The sequence below is a fragment of the Microcebus murinus genome, chromosome 5 (genome assembly GCF_040939455.1).
Source record: "Microcebus murinus isolate Inina chromosome 5, M.murinus_Inina_mat1.0, whole genome shotgun sequence".
Taxonomy (NCBI): domain Eukaryota; kingdom Metazoa; phylum Chordata; class Mammalia; order Primates; family Cheirogaleidae; genus Microcebus; species Microcebus murinus.
Genome location: NC_134108.1, coordinates 78,428,455 through 78,442,687, shown reverse-complemented (window position 1 = coordinate 78,442,687; position 14,233 = coordinate 78,428,455). Strand labels below are relative to the sequence as shown.

Below are 14,233 nucleotides of genomic sequence, written 5' to 3'. Positions count from 1 at the left end.
ACCCACAGTTAATAGAGGTCCCATGCGTAGACTGTGGGGACCACTGGAATGCATTGATCACAGGAGTTTTGTTCCACACAGACTAGCACCTTCTTGGGCATTAAGTTCCAAAGGTTGCCAATTCCTGATCAGAAATTTTATATGAATGAAATCGTATAGTATGCAACATTTTGGATTACATACTAGGGTCATTGAGCATCATTCCAACTTGTTGTGTGTATTAATATTTCATTTTTTTTATTGTTGTCTCTGTTTAATTGAAGAAACCAGGATATTTGTCCTAGAGATAGTCCTAAATTCTGGATTTTGTAGATTATATCCCTGAGGCATCATTTAACACATACTTTTATGTCTCTTGTATTTCCTGTACATTGGTAGTATCTAGACGAGGTCCTTGAGGGTTCATTAAATTTAGGTTTGATATTTTTGGTAGGAAAACTCAAAGTGTGGGATAATGCAATTTCTATTAGGATTTAGAATTCTCAATACCTAGGTTGTAAACTACTGATCTGAAATTCCTCTCCCCATTTTGGATGAAAATGTACCTAAATAAAAAATCCTGGCCGGGCGCGGTGGCTCACGCCTGTAAATCCTAGCACTTTGGGAGGCTGAGGCAGGCGGATTGCTCAAGGTCAGGAGTTTGAAACCAGCCTGAGTGAGACCCCGTCTCTACCAAAAATAGAAATAAATTAATTGACCAACTAAAATATATATACAAAAAATTAGCTTGGCATGGTGGCGCATGCCTGTAATCCCAGCTACTCGGGAGGCTGAGGCAGTAGGATCGCTGAGCCCCAGAGATTGAGGTTGCTGTGAGCCAGGCTGACGCCAGGCACTCACTCTAGCCTGGGCAACAAAGTGAGACTCTGTCTCAAAAAAAAAAAAAAAAATCCTGTTGAACCTAATTCAGTTATCCATAAACATCACAAATTTTTATGTCCAAACTGCTGCATACACAACACAATAATATAACCATGAGGCACAGATCTTTTTCAGTTACCTCCTTTAGAGAGTATATCTTAAATTAACCAAGCTTGGCAGGCCCTATCTTTTTTTTTTTTTCTTTCTTTAAACTATTAACACCTTGGCAGTAGGAGGAACTAACTGCACTGTGCCAGGACTTTCAGTGACAGATATTAAGTGCAGATGAGTGCTGTGAAATTCTAGATGTCAGCACCAAGAAGCTCATTCAAGTATTTAGATTACATCTGGCCAGGAAGGACCATGAAAGATTGATGACTGCTTGGAAGAAAACAAGTTGTACGGACTCAGTCTGGATTCTCTGCTGTTGGAGTACTAGAATTTTGTGGGATTAATAGTGGAAAATCTATCCAATTCCCAGGAATCTGGGCAAAAAATTTACCATGCATACATTTATATGTTAATAGGAATACTATTTATTGAAAAACCTTCTATCAGACATAGTTATAAGTATTTTACATGTATGTTATCTCATTTTAATAGTAAAATCAACCCCATGAGGTAGGATTATCTTCACTTTATAGATGAAGACAGACTAAAAAAATGTTATTCAATTTGTTTGATTCCAAATCAGTACTTAGGATTATAATGTTTTAATCTACAATGCTATCTTGTTAAAAACATAGTGATCACTGAACTCAATCTGTTGGAAAGATGAATTTTCTCATGCTTAATTTTTTACCACAAGTTCTAGTGCTAAATGCTTAAGTGTTTATGGTTCTCAAGTGTTCTTGTTCTAACTAGTAGAGTGTTACACTGAATGGGCACTCGGTTGTTACCAAGACAAAAAGCAACTAAGCAACAACATGGTCATACGATATGTAACCCATTTCCTTAACCAAGACACAGGAAACTAGAAATAACTGGTGTGTTTTGAAGCAATAAATTCCAGTTGGAAAATAACTGAAAGCTCACCTGAAGGGTTGAATCAAAATATAAAGGAGAGAAATAATTTTCACTCTGATGAAATTACCTTACATTTATACAGTTGTATAACTTTTTTATGTTGTTGTTGTTGACAGGGTCTCGCTCTGTGGCCTGGGCTAGGGTATAGTGGTGTTATCATAGCTCACTGCAGCCTCCAACTCCTGGGCTCAAGCAATACTCCTGACTCAGCCTCCTGAGTAGCTGAGATTACAAGCAGGAGCCACCACACACAGCTAATTTTTCTATATATTTCTTGTAGATATGGGGTCTTGTTCTTGTTCAGGCTGGTCTTGAACTCCTGGCCTCCAGCAATCCTCCCGCCTTAGCCTCCCAAAGTGCTAGGATTATAGGCTTGAGCCACCACACCCAGCCCAGGTGTATAATTTTAAAGGTTTGTTCACAGCCATAAATCACAGCCACGATCAGCTGAGCAAGTCGAGCCGGCTTGATTACCTGGGGCATATAGGTGCTTACCATTCTCCTAACTGCTACAACTATTTGCTGGAGTCATTTATGTTACTGAAATGTTTGGCTTCATACCAAATCTGTGTAAGTATCCTTTTTGACCTATAAGACTCACAAAAAATTTCAGGGCCGGACCAGGGTCTTTAAGATGTAGAGTTCAACCACCCCGCTGATGACTGATGCTCAGCCACAGGCTCCCCCTGCTGGCTATTCAGCGTACACTTCATGACATGACCGTTTGTATCACCCTGCAAGCCGGCTTAAGCTTTTACACAGATGCAAGCAGGAATCATGTCACCTTCCTGTTTGTGTCTTCAACGTCTTGTACAGTGACAGGCACAGTGTTTGTTAAACTTGCAGTCCCCAACCCTGTTGGAGACTAAGACCCTCCACATTCCAACGACTTGTCCTACAAACGGGCCTTGGGCCTCGCCCCGGAAAATAGCCTAAGACGAAAATAGCACCCAGCCCTCCAGCTATAGTTCCGAGAAGAATGCATTCCATGACGTGCTTGCTCCAGGGCATGCTACCTGCAATTGTTCCCGACCCCCTGCCAGGTTGGGGTTGAGTGATCAATCACAAACAGCTTCCGGTGCCATTGGGATGCTGATTGGGGCTGATTGGCCCACACCCAAGCCTCATCATCCCTCCACTCTATTTTTCTGTTTCTACTTCCTTGTTTCTGTATATAAAACCTACTAAAAATCCAAGTAAGTAGACCTTGACAACCATTTGCTTGGTCTCGTTCCTTTCTCTCGCCCATCTCTTTCAGGCAAGGTCCCCCTTGACCCCCGCGAGTAACAAAAGGTCCCCGCGGGCCGGGACACAACCCCAGGCCGCAGAGAGGCAGAGGGGTACTAGTCCATGGCCTGTTAGGAACCAGGCTGCACAGCAGGAGGTGAGTGGTGGCGAGCAAGGGAAGCTTCATCTGTATTTACAGCCACCCCCATTGCCATCGCTGGCATCATTGCCTGAGCTCCGCCTCCCCGTCCCCCTCAGGGGGACGCTGTGTTAAATGACTAGGTGCACTAATCAACATGCTATTACACTGAAATTTAGTAATTACAAAATTGCCTACTTGTACATCCAATTCATCTTTCTCCACCTTGTCCAAAAGGGTATCATGGGAGACCTTGCTGAAGTACTGACACACTAAATCTACTGTGCTTTCTCCATTGTATTAGGCTAAAAATGATGCTGAGAAATCAGACTTTTGCCATTTTGGCTTTTAGTGATCCAGCAGTGGCTCCTTAGTGATCAGTATTTTGTTTTCTAAGAACTCATCACTCATCCCTTTAATATTCTATTTATTTATTGTCTATTTATTTTTGTAGAGATGGGGGTCTCGCTATGTTGCCCTGACTGGTCTTGAACTCCTGGTCTCCAGTGATCCTCCTGCCTTACCCTCCCAAAGTGCCTTTAATATTTTACTTGGAGGCCGGGCATGGTGGCTCACGTCTGCAATCCTAGCACTCTGGGAGGCCGAAGCAGGAGGATCGCTCGAGGTCAGGAGCTCAAGACCAGCCTGAGCAAGAGTGAGACCCCATCTCTACTAAAAATAGAAAGAAATTAATTGGCCAACTAAAATATATATAGAAAATATTAGCCGGGCATGGTGGAGCATGCCTGTAGTCTCAGCTACTCAGGAGGCTGAGGCAGGAGGATCGCTTGAGCCCAGGAGTTTGAGGTTGCTGTGAGCTAGGCTTACACCATGGCACTCTAGCCCGGGCATCAGAGTGAGACTCTGTCTCAAAAAATTACATAAAAAACAAAAAATTTTTACTTGGATTGGTTTGTGACCCTGGCCATAACACCTAATTCAAAGTTAGCCAGAAAATAGTAACTACATTTACTGTATTATGTGCAAATGCATTTACTGCATTATAAGCAAAGTGTTGTGGGTGTATGCTCTATTTAATCTTCACAGCAATTTTATAGGATAGGAACTGTGGATGTTTGTTTTTTCCTTTTCCAGCATCGACTTTCATCTTCTTTTGACAATAGCTCTAATTTTTATTTGATGACCCAATTTTCCTCCATTGCCAGTTCAAGAGAGCAGGTGGGGCCCTCACCAGATTCCAGAGCTTCTGACAAGACTTCAGGAACCTGATGAATCCTAAACTACATTTCAGCTCCATGAAATAGAATGGGCGGCTTACCACCTTCCTCTTGCTGGCTGGCTGCTGAGCCAATTTTATGGTTTTTTTTTAATATTTTTTTCTTCTCACCCGCATTTACATAGATTTATGATATATAATACATACATTTAACTAAGGCAACTAGACTATGTGTTCTCTACAATGAGTTCTTTTCCTTGAATTCTCCAAATAATGATTAGTATCTTTGCAATGACTAATTCTTTAAGATTTTAAAATAAGTCATTGTGAGGCAACTTGATGTAGTAGAAAGACCCTCAGACCTTGACTCTGGAAGACATGGATCCAAGTCTTTGGTCTGCCATTTGCTGGCCACATAACTTCTCTGTGACCAAGTTTCTTCATCTTCAAAATGAGTCCTTTATGTCCACATCTTCATGTATCATAGTGGATGTTCTGGAAGGCTTTCTCAGCATCCATTCCCACTCCCAACTGTGTAGCAGTAACAATGTGTAAGGGGCATTGATCCTTTCACTTCTAACTTTAGGGGTGGGTACCGATTGTGCTAAAGTCAAATGGTATTCCCTTGGCCACTGGGGTTGGTTCAGGGTGAATATGTCACTCAGTTTTGTTTAATCAAAACAAAGCCCAGGGCTGGACGTGGTGGCTCACGCCTGTAATCCTAGCACTCTGGGAGGCCCAAGCGGTTGGATCGCTCAAGGTCAGGAGTTCGAGACCAGCCTGAGTAAGAGTGAGACCCTATCTCTACTAAAAAATAGAAAGAAATTAATTGGCCAACTAAAAATATATAGAAAAAAAATTAGCCGGGCATGGTGGCACGTGCCTGTAGTCCCAGCTACTCAGGAGGCTGAGGCAGAAGGATAGCTTGAGCCCAGGAGTTTGAGGATGCTGTGAGCTAGCCTGACACCATGGCACTCTAGCCTGGGCAACAAAGTGAGACTCTGTCTCAAAAAAAAAATGAAGCCCAGGACTTATTTCCGTGATTGGGAAAGGAAAAGATCCTTTTCTTTGTTGCTTGATATGAATGAGGAAGCATGTAGTCCTGCTTATTGCTAGTAATCATTTCATTGTGAATTTTATAAGCGCACCCAATCTTAGGCTAAAACTAGTACCACAAAAGGTGGAGCAGAGGGGCAGGCGCTGTGGCTCATGCCTGTAATCCTAGCACTCTGGGAGGCTGAGGCAGGAGGATCATTTGAGCTCAGGAGTTCGAGACCAGCCTGAGCAAGAGTGAGACCCCCGTCTCTACTAAAAATAGAAAGAAATTAGCTGGACAACTAAAAGAATATATAGAAAAAATTAGCCAGGTATGGTGGCACATGCCTGTAGTCCCAGCTACTTGGGAGGCTGAGGCAGAAGGATTGCTTGAGCCCAGGAGTTTGAGGTTGTGAGCTAGGCTGACACCATGGCACTCTAGCCCGGGCAACAAAGTGAGACTCTGTCTCAAAAAAAAAAAGGTGGAGCAGAGAGTGGGAAGGAAACAATCTGGTGATATCAGTGGGCAGCTGGTTATCAACTCTTGCCTGAAGCCTATTATCTTTTCACTTTACACTGAAGTGAATCAATAGATTATGCTATTTAGCCAGTTTGAGTTATAATTTCTATACTAAAACTAAAAGCATTCTACGAGATAACATAGCCTAGACCTCTTTCTTGCCAAAACTCTCAATTCCCATACCCCTTTGACTGTCCATCAACCCTACACACTTGTCAAAACCTCAAGTCTAGATCAGTCCAACAGTACATTTTCAACCCTATACTTGGGCTGCTAAACGTAACTGGACGAAAAAATAACAACTTTGCAAAATAGTGTGAGTACAAAATTAATCTCCAGCTTTAGCTCATCCTCATCAATGCCAAAAATCTTTTCAATGAGTTTTTTGTGACTATTTTTCTTAATAGCTATTTAGAACCTTTATCTTAAGTTGTTTACGCCACTTATCTTCTTTCTTAGCCTCAGCAATGAACTTGACTCCCGTCTCACAGAGAAATGGAAGACTAGCAGTTAAGATTTTTTCAATAAGTTAATTACCTCAAAAGTTAGCAGCTTAAGACAAACATTTATTGCCTCCTAGTTTCTGTGTGTCAGGAATGTAGGAGCAGCTTAGCTGAGTGGTTCTGGCTCAGGGCCTCTCATGAGGTTTGTTAAGATGTTCGCCAGGGCTGCAGTCATGTGAAGGCTTGACTGGGGCTAGGGGACTGGCTTCCAAGCTCACTCACGTGGCTACTAGCTGGAGGCTCAGCTCTTTCCCACAAGGGCCTTGCTGCAGGGCTGTTGCTTGTCCTTAGAACATGGCAGTTGGCTTCTCCCAGAGTGAGTCATCGAGAGGCACAGAGAACAAGGATGCTGTGATGCCTTTTACGGTCAAGTCAGATATCATTACTTTTGCCATATTTTATTCATTGGAAATAAGTCACTAGGCTGGAATCTCCCTTTTCTTTTTTTGGGATGCCACGCCATCTCCCTGCTCTCCCCTTGCCCCCTCTCTTTCTCATCCTCTCTGTCCTTCTAAAGGATAAAATAAACTATTTTTACTTTTATAACTTAAGAAAAAAAAGAAAAAAAGAAATAAGTCGCTAAATTCAGCCAATACTCAAGGGAATTAAAATAGGCTCCACCTTTTGGAGGGAGGAGTTTTAAAGAATTTGTGGACATATTTTAAGACTAACACAATTCTTAACTTTCTATCTTGCCGGAAGACTTTTCTTCAGCTGAACTCATCTTACTACCTGCCTTGTCTTTTCAGCTGAAAGATAATCCCTCTACTTGGACTCTGGATCTCATTCCTTCCTGCCAATTCGAAATAAGTAACTTTTACTTTTGTTTAAACTTTCAGCTCTCATCATTTTTTGGCCTTCTTTTCTTGGCATATTAACATGCTTGGGGCTCTTTTATCTCAAGAAAAAAAATTCTTTGTCAACATGTGCCTCCAGAATTATGAGAAAATAAATTTCTGTTGTTTTAGCTTGCTAGCCTATGGAATTTTGTTATGGCAGCTTGAGTAGATAAGATACAATAACTCCTTTTTCTTCTCAAATAAATCTTTCTGTCTGGAATACTACTTCCTTTTTTGCCTGCCTAACTTCTTCCTACTCCTTCTTTAGGCTTCAGCTTAAATATCACTTCCTCAGAGACATTTTCTTAGTATACATTATAACCCCTCTATTCTCTCCTTTTGTCTTCAAAAGTCTGTTTTATTTGTGTGATTCTTTCCCTAGACTTCCTCTACCACTCTAGACTAACAGCTCCATAGGCTAGGGCTGTGTCTGTAAGGGCTGCTACTTAGTAGGCATTTGATAAGTACTTGTTGAGTGGTGGCTCATGCCTGTAATCCCAGTACTTTGAAAGGCCGAGGCAGGAGGATTGCTTGAGGCCAGGAGTTTGAGGTTCCAGTGAGCTATGACTGCACCACTTCAACCTGGGCAACAGAGTGAGACTGTCTCTAAGGGGGGTGAGGATAGGGTGCAGGGAAGAATTATCATAGTACATTACAATTGTCTATTTTTTATTGCTTCTTTCCTGAACTAATCTCCCAAGCAGGCGCTGAGTCTTATTTTTTGTAATGTTGTGTAGTGCGCTAAATGTACAGTAGGTACTCCATAAGTGTTTGTTGTAGGAGTGAGAGGACTGCGCTAAACCAGTGCTAAACCAGTGCCTCGTACTTCAGGGTGCCCGAGATTCACCGGAGCATCTTTAAAATGCAGATTCTAGTTCAGCAGGTCTGGGGTGGGCCTGAGATTCTGCATTTCTCACCAGCTCCCAGGTGATGCCACTGGTCTAGGGACCGCACTGAAGTAGCAAGGCAAGAGATTACTTTTGTTGTTGTTTTTGAGACAGAGTCTCACTCTGTCACCCAGGGTAGAGGAGATTCCTTTAAATCCTTCCTCGTTCTAACTTTCTATGATTCTATTAGCTACAATAATTGAACAATGTAATTTGTTTAACTTATTTCAGGTGAAATCCTTTCCAGATTCCTTTATTTGTTTAATCAGTAGCACAAAAGAACATATTTCAGTTCTTTAATTACAGTATTTGCTATTTCCTTGAACCTTTTTTGGGTAATCAAGCCTAGCTCCTATTCTGCAAATTTCAAATACTCAGGTCAAGTCACTGAGCAGCTCTTTGTTAGGCAATGAGGTCTCTCCTCTCCCCGACAGAGATGGCTTCCTGTGCCCCTACTCCTTCAACCCGAAGGGGTTCGGTTTATGTTTGGTTATTTTTGTATCAGGTCTTTCAAATTCTCACAAAATTGAACTGAGTTTTCTTGAAGTAAATTTGCTTTTCAAATATTCTTCTTTTATTATTACATTAAACTCCTTCAGTTCATACCTTACCAATATGTATACTGAGTAAACATTTCCTAGCTTTTAAGATTCATAAAAGCCTTCTATTTTAATATTTTTCTCTCTTTTTTTTTTTTTTAGACAGTCTCACTTTGTTGCCCAGGCTAGAGTGAGTGCCATGGCATCAGCCTGGCTCACAGAAACCTCAAACTCCTGGGCTCAAGCAATCCTTCTGCTTCAGCCTCCCGAGTAGCTGGGACTACAGGCATGCACCACCATGCCCGGCTAATGTTTTCTATATATATTAGTTGATCAATTAATTTCTTTCTATTTATAGTAGAGACGGGGTCTCGCTCTTGCTCAGGCTGGTTTCGAACTCCTGAACTCAAACAATCCGCCTGCTTCGACCTCCCAGAGAGCTAGTATTACAGGTGTGAGCCACCATGCCGGCCTATTTTCTCTTTTTGACAAAAGTCTCCGGTGTACTGTACTTCCGACATCAGACACTTAGTCTTGTGATTAAAAACAGAGACTCATTCATTCAACAAATATTTACTGAACATAGTCTATGTGACAGGCACTGTAATAAGACTTTCATGCATGATCAATCTTGGCTTGTAAAAACACAATTCCTTTGCTAGATGGGATAAGAGATATATTCAACGTTTTTTCACCACAATAGACTTCACACATGCTGTGTGATATTTTTATTATTATTCTGACTATTAGATCCATGTGATTTTTTTTTTTTTTTTTTTTTTTTTTTTTTGAGACAGAGTCTCACTTTGTTGCCCAGGCTAGAGTGAGTGCCGTGGCGTCAGCCTAGCTCACAGCAACCTCAAACTCCTGGGCTCGAGCGATCCTTCTGCCTCAGCCTCCCGGGTAGCTGGGACTACAGGCATGCACCACCATGCCCGGCTAATTTTTTATATATATATCAGTTGGCCAATTAATTTCTTTGTATTTATAGTAGAGACGGGGTCTCGCTCTTGCTCAGGCTGGTTTTGAACTCCTGACCTTGAGCAATCCGCCCGCCTCGGCCTCCCAAGAGCTAGGATTACAGGCGTGAGCCACAGCGCCCGGCCAGATCCATGTGATTTTAAAAACAAATGTAACTCGGTAACTACATTCACATTAAAAACACAAAAGGTTTTATATTTAATAGGGATTAACCCTTTGCACTCGGATGTCGAGTGTGGATAATGTTGAGTGGATAATGAGAAAAAAGCAAGTGAGTGCAAAGGGTTAATTATTAACTTAATTTTCTATTTGAAAAATAAAAATTATATAAGATTGTACAAAGGGTAAGTTCAGACTTGAAAATATAAACAATGCGAAGACTGTATCTGATGGGTTTAATAATTAATTGAATATATTTCTTATTCTGAAACTTTAAATTAAATTTAATTGTATGAAAAATATGACCACAGATAATTAACTAAAAAAGGTATCATTTTATCTGTAAAATGGGTGGCTATTTAGTAGTCAGTATATAACTAATTATTATTATTATTATTTTTGAGACAGAGTCTCACTCTGTTGCCCAGGCTAGAGTGCCATGGCATCAGCCTAGCTCACAGCAACCTCAAACTCCTGGCCTCAAGCAATCCTTCTGCCTCAGCCTCCTGAGTAGCTGGGACTACAGGCATGTGCCACCATGCCCGGCTAATTTTTTCTCTATATTCTTTTAGTTGTCCAGCTAATTTCTTTCTATTTATAGTAGAGACAGGGTCTTGCTCTTGCTCAGGTTGGTCTTGAACTCCTGACCTTGAGCAATCCTACCTCTTCCGCCTCCCAGAGTGCTAGGATTACAGGCATTAGTCACCACTCCTGGCTGAGTAGTCAGTATATAACTAATTATTGTTCCTACAAATTTCTAATTACTAACAAAAATACTAACTTTTTTATTTGTTCTTCTTGATGCTGAAACTCTGAATAAATCAAAATATTACCATTTAAGACAAAGAATGACCACTGTCAAATGAACAACTGCTAGTTTCACACTACACTAAGGAACAATAAGCTCTGTAGGCTTACACAGTATAACTTGTGTTGGAATTCTGAATCTTGGGAAGATTCTTCTGTTCTAGAACAGTGATTTAATTTAATGGGATAAGGTTTAATTTAATGGGATAAGGTAATATGCAGTCATGTCTTAAATTGTTTTGAGATGGGTATAGAGTAGAGAAGTTGAGAGGACAAAAGGTCTTAATGAGCAAAATCTCATTTATATATGCTATTTCCTTTCTGCTCTGAATCTCTGCAAATATTATTTTTTTGACTTCAGTCTTAATGTTATTATTAATATGAACTTACATAGTGTGCTGTGCAATTCACTATTATGAAGACATCTTTTATAGCTTTCTAAACACAGATATGGGCTGGGTGCGGTGGCTCACGCCTGTAATCCTAGCACTCTGGGAGGCCGAGGCAGGTGGAATTGCTCAAGGTCAGGAGTTTGAAACCAGCCTGAGTGAGACCCTGTCTCTACCAAAAACAGAAAGAAATTGACCAACTAAAAATATATATACAAAAAATTAGCTGGGCATGGTGGCACATGCTATAGTCCCACTACTCGGGAGGCTGAGGCAGGAGGATTGCTTGAGCCCAGGAGATTGAGGTTGCTGTGAGCTAGGCTGACGCCATGGCACTCACTCTAGCCTGAGCAACAAAGTGAGACTCTGTTTCAAAAAAATAAATAAATAAAATAAATAAAATAAAAAAATAAAAATAAACACAGATATGCAAACTCAGGTATTTAACCAATCAATTTCTCCAATGAGCAGTTATGGTAATGGAAGTGAAGAAATAACTAAACAAGTGTCATATTTCATTTACTAGGATTAGGAAGTAAAAACATTCATTAAAAGTAATATACAATTAATATACATTTAAAGCTGCCACCTTTTGCAATAACCTGAAAAAAATCTAGCTAATTTTGTGGATAAAGGGGTAACTACAATTCACTCTAAAAAAAAATTGCAAATCTATACTGATAACTTAATAATTCTATGAAGGATTGGAGAATCACTTTTTAAAATCCCAAAGATAAAAAAGTGGCTTAAAACAAAGCCTAGGAGGTAAAGAAATATCTTTAAACAAAAATGGTTAACACAATAGAATATTATTCAGCCATAAAAAGAATGAAATTCTATCATTTGCAGTAACATGGATAAATAAGCCAGACACAGAGAGACAATTATCGCATGATCTCACCCATGTGTGGGAGCCAAAAGAGCTGATCTCATGGAGGTAGTGAATAGAATGAGGTTACCAGAGGCTGGAAAGGGGCGGGGATGGAGAGAGGTTAGTTAATGGGTACACAAGACTAAATTAGATAGAAAGATTAAAGTTCTAGTGTTTGATAGCACAGTCGGGTGACTATAGTTACTAATAATTTATTGTATATTTGAAACTAGTTAGAAGAGAAGATATGGAAGGTTTAACACAAAGAAATGATGAATGTTTGAGGTGCCACATATACACAATTACCCTGGTTTAATCATTACACATTATATATGCATGTATCAAAATATCACATGTATCTCATAAATATGTACAGTTGTTATGTATCAATAAAAAAGTATAGACATATAGTAAGATCAATTACACAAATAGTTGTTTAGAAAGAATTTTAACTGAATATGAATGTCTGAATGCACTGAATATGAATGTCTATTTTCATTCTTCCATTCATGCAGTTGACTGAGCACTGACCATGGTCCAGAGCAAGGCCAGGTGCTGGCACTACTACAGTAACAAGACAGACTTAGTCCCTGCACCGTCAGAGCTTCTAGGCCCAGGACATCTGCTTCAGCTTCCTTTTATTTCAAATGGCTGCTTAGTCTAATGCCTAAGTACTATCAGCTCTCTTTCTTGGTTCCCCACTGTTAAGGGTGCATGTAGCACTGAAGCTCCTACTTTCTTAGGATAATCATATAAATCAACCCTTCAACGGCTGGGTTGCATCCACATTCAAAGAGGCTGGGTGTGCCTCTCCTTCTGCCAGGAGCTATACTGTGGATATATAAGATGTCTCAGGCTGAAAGAGCTTACACCCAAATTGGAGAGATCGGAAAGACAAGAAATAATTATTTATCAAGGTAAGGCAGTAAATACAAATGCATCTAGTACAAAATTATAAATGGAATGCATAGAGAGAAGGAACAGAAAAACGCAGGCAGTGGTGGTGTGGAACGGCTTCATGAATAGGGCACCGGGGCTCATGCCTGTAATCCTCCCACTCTTGAAGCCCAAGGTAGGAGGATCACTTAAGATCAGGAGTTTGAGACCAGCCTGAGCAAGAACAAGACCCCCAGTCTCTACTAAAAATAGAAATTTATCTTTTCTCCAAAGATAAATAAATATGTGGCCCAAAGAATGTTTCCAGAGACCTGTAGAAAGAATTTGGGGCTTAAAAGTAAAAATTTTAGGCTGGGCGCAGTGGCTCATGCCTATAATCCCAGCACTCTGGGAGGTCTATAATCCTAGCACTCTGTGAGGCCGAGGTGGGCGGATTGTTTAAGGTCAGGAGTTCCAAACCAGCCTGAGCAAGAGCGAGACCCCGTGTCTACTATAAATAGAAAGAAATTAGCTGGACAACTAAAAGAATATATAGAAAAAATTAGCTGGGCATGGTGGTACATGCCTGTAATCCCAGACACCTGGGAGGCTGAGGCAGTAGGATTGCTTGAGCCCAGGAGTTTGAGGTTTCTGTGAGCTAGGCTGACGCTATGGCACTCACTCTAGCCCTGGGCAACAAAGCAAGACTGTCTCAAAAAAAAAAAAAAAAAGTAAAAATATTATGTTTACATTTTGGCCCAATCATTTATTAGCTGTGTGGTATAAGACAAATCACTTAAATTGTCTGAACTTGAGTTTCCTTACCCTTAAAATAGGGTAAGAATATCGACTTCATAGGACTGTTTTAAGGATGAAATGAGATAATGTTTGTGAAAGTGATTTGCAAACTACCAAGTACATTTGCATATGTATTTTCACACAGGTAATATTAATCATTGGATAAATTAATTGGCTTCCTCTTTGGCATTCATCCATCCAACTAAATGCCTACCATGTGCCAAGTACCATGGTGAGCCCTGAGGACAAGATAGTTTCTGCTTTCAGAGTTCCTATTGTAGAAATAAGTTATACTGTGTTATTGCAATGTTCTTATAAGAACACTCGGAACAGAGGTGATTTATTTAAAGGTTTAAATTGAAAGGCCGGGCGCGGTGGCTCAGGCCTGTAATTCTAGCACTCTGGGAGGCCGAGGTGGGTGGATTGTTTGAGGTCAGGAGTTTAAAACCAGCCTGAGCAAGAGCAAGACCCCATCTCTACTATAAATAGACAGAAATTAATTGGCCAACTAATATATATACAAAAAATTAGCCGGGCATGGTGGCGCATGCCTGTAGTCCCAGCTACTTGGGAGGCTGAGGCAGGAGAATTGCTTGAGC

General features: G+C 40.6%; 1 protein-coding gene across 2 annotated transcripts in view; it reads right to left on the bottom strand.

The window, feature by feature from the left end:
* SLC17A5 (solute carrier family 17 member 5) overlaps positions 1 to 14,233 on the bottom strand; it is an 87,941-nt gene that overhangs the window by 38,564 nt on the left and 35,144 nt on the right. The gene's annotated exons all lie outside the window — the stretch shown is intronic.